Raw genomic sequence first — 8,561 nt, 5'->3', positions numbered from 1 at the left:
GGAAGACCCTGGGGGTGGGGGTGGGGGTGGGGGGTGTGGTTATATATACAGACATGATTTCCTGTTTAGATCTGAGCCCTTTCACGGGGTCCCACTAAGATGCCCTGTACCAGCGTTCTGGACACCCCAGCCTCTCCTTGCAGTGCGGCTAGACAGCCCGTCTCAGGATCCCTTCCTCAGCCCCAAGGGGCGCAGGTCTGTTTACAGACCCATCAGAGAAGCCCCCAGCATGCAAGGCGGTGCTGTCGGAGGCGATGGACTGAACGACGCTAGAGGGAAAGGGGGGACCCCCTTTGGTCTTGCAGCTCTGCATTTGAAGGAATGTGACTGTGTGTATTTGAAGTTCTGTCCACCCAAGTGACCCCTATTATCTCAGGGCAAAATTACTGGCAGACAGAATTCTTTTAGGGCTCTGCTGGCTGAAGGAGGAAGAAGAAAGCTGGAGGAAGAACCTATGAAGGTCTTAGCTCTGTGGTTGTCTCTGACCTTTCGAAGCTGCTTCACTGTGTGCAGGCTCCACTTGTCTCTTACTCGGACTCAAAATCGATGTGCATGGCTAAAGTTAGAATTGCAGGACTGTCACTTGAAGTCCCTCTCTGCCTCCCTGTCGCCTCCAGCCTCTTTCCTCAACTTTAAGCTCTTTGTGATGGTTCCCATGGTTACCTCTTCACCACTAGCAGCTGGAATGCCATAGTGAGAAGAGACCGCCTCCCCTATTGAGCCAGGGCTGGCTGGGCCGAAGGCCACTGATCTGCAGCTGGATCTGCAGCTGGATGCGTGACTTGGGGTCACAGCCCGCTACCCTCACTTTGTCATGGGTTCTGTGCCTTTCCCATGCTTGGTGTGTTGGGGTTGCAGTGGGAGGGGGGACAAGAGGCGATGTACAGCTCACAGAGTATTTCCTGCCTAGGCTGGCCTGGCCTGGCTTGGCTGCCCCAGGACCTGCCAAACTCCTGCCTGATGCCCAACCCTTCTGTGTTAGTGCCTAGTGCAGGGGGAAGGACCTGCTCTGCCCTGTCAGATAAAACCTCTCTACCCGCCTTCCCTGGCCATTTGCTCTCAATACCATCTGTTTGTGGGTTAGTGAACATTAACAAGGCCAGGCTCCAGTCTGGAGGGAAATTGGTATCAAAGGGAGGCCCTGGGAACTGAGGGATTGCATGGGGACTTGAGGCTCAAGATGAGAACACAACTAGCCAAGAGTTTGTCTTGAAGCTGTCTCCTGAGATACTGCTGGAGGCTTAAATTCCTTCTCATTTGCAGTCCAATTGGCCCCAGAGTTAACACAAGAATTCTAACTACAGGTGGAAATTAAACAGCCCGGGTAGTGAGGGTAAGTAGTAGTAGAAACCACCACAAATCATCACTCCTGAGGAAGACTACTGAACAAATTGTTCTGCTCTTCCTGGGACAAGGTGACTAACTCTGTTTTCTAAAGATTGTCCAGCCCTCCAATATCTCACTAAGCCCTTAAGTGATGTGATGTTCACCATTTGGAGGTTGGGGTTAAACAGCCCGGGTAGTGAGGGTAAGTAGTAGTAGAAACCACCACAAATCATCACTCCTGAGGAAGACTACTGAACGAATTGTTATGCTCTTCCTGGGACAAGGTGACTAACTCTGTTTTCTAAAGATTGCCCAGCCCTCCAATATCTCACTAAGCCCTTAGGTGATGTGATGTTCACCATTTGGAGGTTGGGTCCTGGCTTTACCACTTTCTTTGTGATCTTGAGCAACTTATTTAAATTACCTGTGCCTCGGTTTCCATTTCTGTGAGAGGGAGACAATACTTCATAGGGTTGTTGTGAGGATTAAAATTGTTAGGTAAAAATACTTTGTAAATTGTAAAGCTCAACACAGATGCCAAATTTATAATAATTTTAAGTGATGTTCTGTGAGTGCCATGCTAAAGACACAGAATTTGTCAGTCCCACTTTCGTATTATATATGTCAGTGGGTCCAGAATTCCTCTGGAGAGGATAAGGTAGTGTTGGGATGAGTAAGGACCTACAGGATTTAAAACAAAAACAAAAACCCCACAGAACTCTAGACTGTGTTACACTAATCCTATAGTAACAAAAGGAAAGGGAAAATGATGGAGATATGTAAAAATTCAGTCCATGGAACCATAATTACAAGCACCTTGAAAAGGTATATTGTAAACCTCAAACAATTACATTTTCACAAATGGGCTGCATTTTGGTACCTTGTCCTCCATGTAAACTGTGCTCCCAAAGAATATAAAGCAATAGCTGGGGGAAAGCTTGTGAGACGGCAAGATTCCTGCTTTGGGTGATAGCAAAGGTTGGAAACTTTTAGGTATGAGATTTGGAGGCATTTAAATAGCATGGAATGTCTATTATCTACCCTAAAAAGCAGAACGAATCTTGCATATTGTGGACATAAATGCAGCTGGCACGAGCTTTTCTAAAAAAAATGCATGTGAGCTTCTTTCTAAGACCCAGTAATCCTCTTGGGCAAAGTGAGGATTAAGGCCTCCCTCACAACAAGGGGGTGAGTTCAATTTTGCTAAGATTCCTTAGCTGATGCCAAATTTAGCCAGGGACCTACTTTCTCAATGAATGACAGTCTCCATTTACATCTTCAATGTCCACCCCTCTTCTCTAGGCAGTCTAGGACAGGAGCAACTTAATTGCAAGTAGAAATGCAGGAGAGAAATGCTGGCTCCCACAGACCCATTGTGCCCCCAGGGGACATGGGCAGTTTCCCTTTTTAAGAAGTAAAAGGGCCCATCATTACACCACCATCCTGACACACCCGTTAGGTGACTTCCCTATTGGTCTCTTGCAGGTTGGCCACTTTGGTTGAATGATAATAGCTCCTGTCTTACAGTGGCTATCTCAGGCCTCCTATTGACTGGCAACCTTACCAATAACATAAACAGTCCATTAACACATTTTACATGTGGTACTGTATACTATCCTATATAATAAAAGGCCAGCGACCATAACGGCATAACGATCAGAACAACCAATTGACCAGTTGCTATGAGGTGCATTGACCACCTCTCGGTCCCTCCCCCCAGCCCACAGGCTCCAATCGCTGGATGGCCAACGGGGAACCCGGGTGGGTGGCGGCGGGGCGGGAATGGGGACTGGCGAACGGGCAGAATGGCCAACCTCTTGGTCCCTCCCCCCAGCCCACAGGCTCTGATAGATTACCAGATGGCGAACAGGGAACTGGGGTGGGTGTCAGCGACCGGGCGGGACTGGGGACTGGCAAACGGGCGGAAGATGGCCCTGATCGCAGGACAGGCCTAGGGACCCTACCCACGCACAATTTCGTGTGCTAGGCCTCTAGTATTACAATAAAGTAAGCCAGAGAAAAAATGTAATTAAGAAAATCATAAGAAAGAGAAAATACATTTATTGAAAAACTCTGCACATAAGTACAATTCAAGCCCATGTTGTTCAAGGGTCAACTGTATTGTACAGTCCTTAGGGTCCCAGGGTTTGCCATCAGCCAGATCTGGATGCCAGTTCTTGTTCCATTAGAGTTGGAGCAGTTCCCTCTGCTTCTGAGTCTCAGTTTCCTCAGTTGTAAATCAGGGATGTGATGGCATAAAAGTACCTACCTTAGAGATTGGTTGTGAAGATTACAATAAACTGTGGAGGTAGTAGTTAGCACCTGGCCTGGCTCAAAACTCTCCATAAGCTAATTGCAACTTCTGGGACTGCTGCTCTGATGCCTGCTCTCTGTGAGGCACATGAGAGAAGGGAGATTAACATACATACAATGTAGGAAAGTAGATGGAAAGGAGAGGGAGGTGCGCTGAGTACACTCCTCTTGTCTTGTGTGCTCTATCTCCCTAGCAGTTATGATTTGTAATTATATATTTGTACCATTATTTTGCCTGTGCTCCCCATAAATTTGTAATGTTACAGAGGGAGGGATTGTGTCTATTTTGCCACTGTTACAAACCCAATGCCTAATTTATTGTGTGATCCATGGCTGACCGTTAATGATCATTGATTGAGTGAATGGATGGTTGAGCTGGGTATAAAAGTCGGCTCTGAGCATGAAACATGTACTGTATCATTTCAGCAGTGTGACCAGTGTTAAGAAGTTCTAAGTCAAGAGCAGGAAAGCAGTCTGGGTAGCAGGGGTAGGGGGGGGGGGGCGGGGTTCAAAAACTGGCCTCATCATTTCTCTCAATCTACGGACAGTTATAAGAGAGGTCCCATCTAAATCTCAGTAACTCTGCTTTCTTTGGAAGAAGCTTTTCCTTTAAAGAAGCTTTTGGTATTAAATGTTTGCCACCTGTGTCAATGGATTTCCAGGATTGTAGAATCCAAAGGCAGTATGACATAAGAGACAGTGTGCAAGCGAGAGTTAGGGACCCTGGCTTCCCATGCCAGCTATGTAACTTGTACGTCCTGACCTTGAGCAAGTAACTGTCCCCATCTGAGGCTGTCTACATCTGCTAAATGGGAACAAATAACACCTGCTCTGCTTGCCCTTCAGGATTATTATGAGGGCCAAATGCAATAACATACAAAAGGTGCTTTCAAGCTGTGATGTACGATATTAAAATGAGGAATTGTAATGGTTCACTGGGAACGCGAGGCGAGAGCAGAAAGGCAGAGGCTAAATTTTCTCAGGGAGGTTTCGTCTCCCTCTGCTAATACCGATTTCTGAGAAATCCTGCTTCTTCTCCAATGAGTGAAGAAGCTCCCAGAGTAAAATCAGTGTTTGCAGAAACTACCAAAGTAAATCCTGCCACAGCGTGAAGTCTTTCCACTGCTCAAATGGGCTCCTAGGATACGTACATCCACTTCCATTTCTCGACCAAGACTTCCCTCTAAAAATATGGAGAAATTAGACTCTCAGACTCATCTAGTTAGGGGGGAAAATAAGGCTAATTTACTTTTTCTGATAGTTAGAATGATAAATGTTCATTGTAAACAATTTGTAAGATACAGATAAAGAGAAGAAAAATATCACCCATAATCTTAGGACCCGGTAGGTAACATTTTGGTATATTTGCTGGTCTTCTGTTTTCACACATATCTTTTTGTTTCATATGAGGAGCAAAAGGAAGATGTGGAAGAAATGACAGGCATGCATGGCTTGGCATGTGGCTGATGGCTAAGAAGAAAAGTATTCAGATCCTAGTTCTTTTCCTCAGAGGCATTTAATGGGTGGAGTAGAGTGAAGAGGATGTGGCATTTGGCCAAACTTTTTCTACTTTTATTTCATTTCACTTTTTATTTCTGTAAAATGAGGACCATCACTGTCTCAGATGATAAGAATATTAACTGAATAACGTTTAGAAGCACAATATCTGGTACATACCATGTGCCTAATAAGTGTAAGTTTCTTTTGTATTGGTAAGAAGTTATCATTTATTGTGAGGCACTGTTCTAAGTGCTTTGCTTATATCGATTCATTTAAGCCTCACAGCTACCCTTTGATGCAGGTGCCATTGTCCTCTTTTATGGAGAAGGAAACTGAGGTTAAGCAACTTGCCCCAGGTCAAACACCTACTAGGTGATAGAGCCTGAACAGGAGCCTGAGCAGCGGCTCCAGAATCCATGTTGCTCACACACATCATACAGCCTGCCCCTGATCAGAGTGGGTGTACAGTCAGGCCCTGAGTGTTTTACAGAATATCAAACCCTTCCAGTGGGGGAGGTATTATCAGTTTAACTAGAAGGCCTTGCATGAGGGCCCTTGGACGAGGTGATACAGGCTTCAGTAGGTGGGAGGGTTGAAGCCTGAAGTGAATCTGAACAGATCAAATATGTATTAGGTTAAAAGTTTGGCTTTTTTCCCTACCCACCCCTTTCCAGCCTTTGTGCAAGGCTGACATAGAAATCATTGGCTATGATCTGCCGATAGTTAAGCTTACGGTTTCAGGAAAAAAATCAGAAATATGCTGAATGCCAGTGGAATAAGTCATACATGCGGATTCATTTAAGTGGTTTCAGGGGAAATCAAGTGAGAAAAAGCAGCAGCAAGAGAAACGGGAGGTACAAATGGATGCGGATCTGAGACACAGATGTACACCTACGCGTGGCTGAAGGGTTAAGTATGACCCTCCTGTAATAACCAAGCTGCCAGACCAGAGTGGGTGAGCCAAAGACAGAGAGGTTTTGTTATGCCTGTGATGGAAAGCACCAGATAGGATACAGGCCTGAGGGGATACAGAACAAGCTTCCTCGATGGTCAATAATGAATTAAAAAGGGGGAAAAAAAAGAAAGGAGAGTAATGAAGGGACAGTGACCCAGAGGTTAAGTCTGAATATATAGGTCCCAAAAGGTCAGTCACAGGAACAAGGGGATTTTAAAGACAGAGCAATTTATTGAGAATGTGAAACTTTTGATAAATGCTCAGCCATCAGAAAATGAAGAACAGCTGTGTTAGCCTTAGAACAGAAATCTATACCCACCAGTATCAGTTCTTAAAAACTTCTTGCAGACACTCAAGAAGCCGGGAATATAGACCTTCTACACTTTAGGAGACTGAGGGGACAGGTGCTGGGAGCTTATGGCGATGACACTAGAGGCAGGATAGGGAGATGACAGCAAGTCCAGCTTCATGCATGATGGACATGGAGCAGGATACAAAGAAAAAAGACACACGGGAAGCCAGGAACATGGCTTTAAATAGGGCAAATTATGAAAATGAGTACACAGATACACCCAGCATAAATCCAAAGGAATTTCCCCAAAAGGCTACCCCTGGCCTGCACCCGGAGAAAACGATGTCCAAACCACAAACATGAGCACAACTGTGGATGACCCCAGAGAGAGTGATACCTTTCAGAAATCTGGAAGTAGCCCCATAAGGTGGAAGTTTGTTTCTGTATTTTTCTACTTGGAAGCTGTTTCATTCATTCTACAGTGTTGTTTTGGTTGTTGGGTTGTGGGGTTTTTTGTTGTTGTTGTTGTTTGGTAGGTTTTGTTTATTTCGGTTTTGTTGTGTGTTTTTTGTGGGTTTTTTTGGTGTCTTTAACCATTTGTACGCCATAAGCGTCTATAGACACAAGCGGCAGACCTTTTTTAATTAAATTCAAAATATCGGGGTAGTTAACTGGTTAAGTAAAAACACTGTAGCTTTGGGTATCTTTTAAGTAAAAATAAGCTCATTTGGTAACATGTTTAATTAATGGCTCCATCATCACCCTTCTCTACCTATTCTGTCCAAATCTGGGTTAGTGATCCCAAGGCCTTTAGAATTCGTGACATAAAGTGGAAAAAATGTGAAAATACTAAACTGGAAAGAAGAAGCGTGAGTGGTTGTCAGTGATTTTCGTAGTGAGTATGATTCCCTGTGTGGTTTGGCCAGGATATATACCACCTCTCAGTGTCTCCATTTGTTCACCTGGAAAATAGGGCTAAAATGTTAAAATGGGGCTAAAATATTAGTTCTTGTCTTCTAGAAAAGTTATGAGAATAACTCTTGACATAGGGCAGTGGTCAGCAAACTCATTAGTCAACAGAGCCAAATATCAACAGTACAACGACTGAAATTTCTTTTGAGAGCCAAATTTTTTAAACTTAAACTGTATAGGTAGGTACATTGTTATTAACTTAATTAGGGTACTCCTAAGGCTTAGGAAGAGCCACACTCAAGGGGCCAAAGAGCCGCATGTGTGTGCCTCGCGAGCCGCAGTTTGCCGACCACGGACCTAGGGGAAAGTACACATAGCTTTAAAAGGGAAGGCTTGACTAACCTGCCACAGTCACGTGGCACCCTTGTAGCACCATTTTCTGATGAGATCAAAGCGTGGCAGCCTTGGCTGATTCCAGTCTGTCCTGAAGCAGGTAGCGCAGGAACCTCAGGTGGGTAGAACAAAATGTGATTTTGGAGACAGGCCTAGTTCCGTATACAGATACAATACTGGCAAGGGGAGAGAAGGGCCAAGGGAGGATCCCAATTTGGGGGTCATTGGGACGAAAGGCTTCCCACCACTGATTCCAGGACTGTTTTCCACCTAGATTGACTATGGAATTTCAAAGCCAGAAATCCTAATTTGGTGGGAGAAGTGATGTGCAGGAGGGGATGGTGCTTAGGTATAATTAAGGTAAAGATGAACTTGAGCCTAGAAATGGCAACTCCTCACTGACTCCCTGGTCATCTCTCTCCAAATCTTGAAATGACCAGAAATCAATACCGTTCAGTGATCCCACGCCCTCAGCCAAGGCCTGTGCAGAGGAGAAACAGCATGTGCTTGCACCTTCTCAGATGCCTGCTTCCATGATCTGTGAGGGGCAGACCAGTCAGCTCTCAGAGGCGCTTAGACCTTCGGAGACAGACTCTGAAAGCGCACCTCTGGTACCCAGCCAAGTGGAATGTGGCAAACCCGCTTCAGAGCCCGGTGCCGGTGCTGGGGCCGGTGCTGGGGCCGTCGGATCAGGGGAGGCCTTAGGGGTGTGGTCAGGGCATTTGGAAATCCCACAGCCAAGACTCTCCTAAGGAGAAATATGCCCGTTCCCATGGCACAATGCGTTGGCCACATGGGGCTTAACATTTTTCTCTGACTCCCTGGGAGTAAAGAGGAACAAGTTATGGGGATGGTGTTAGGGAACTGCGG

At 45.5% G+C, this 8,561-nt stretch overlaps 1 protein-coding gene across 1 annotated transcript in view; it reads left to right on the top strand.

Annotated features, from left to right (window-relative positions):
• Nucleotides 1–8,561, top strand: part of SHROOM3 (shroom family member 3) — a 238,400-nt gene that overhangs the window by 168,579 nt on the left and 61,260 nt on the right. The gene's annotated exons all lie outside the window — the stretch shown is intronic.

This window comes from Myotis brandtii, unplaced genomic scaffold (assembly GCF_000412655.1).
Source record: "Myotis brandtii unplaced genomic scaffold, ASM41265v1 scaffold111, whole genome shotgun sequence".
In the NCBI taxonomy this organism is placed as follows: domain Eukaryota; kingdom Metazoa; phylum Chordata; class Mammalia; order Chiroptera; family Vespertilionidae; genus Myotis; species Myotis brandtii.
Note: the sequence above shows the minus strand (reverse complement) of the source record. Positions and strands in the feature narration are given on the sequence as shown.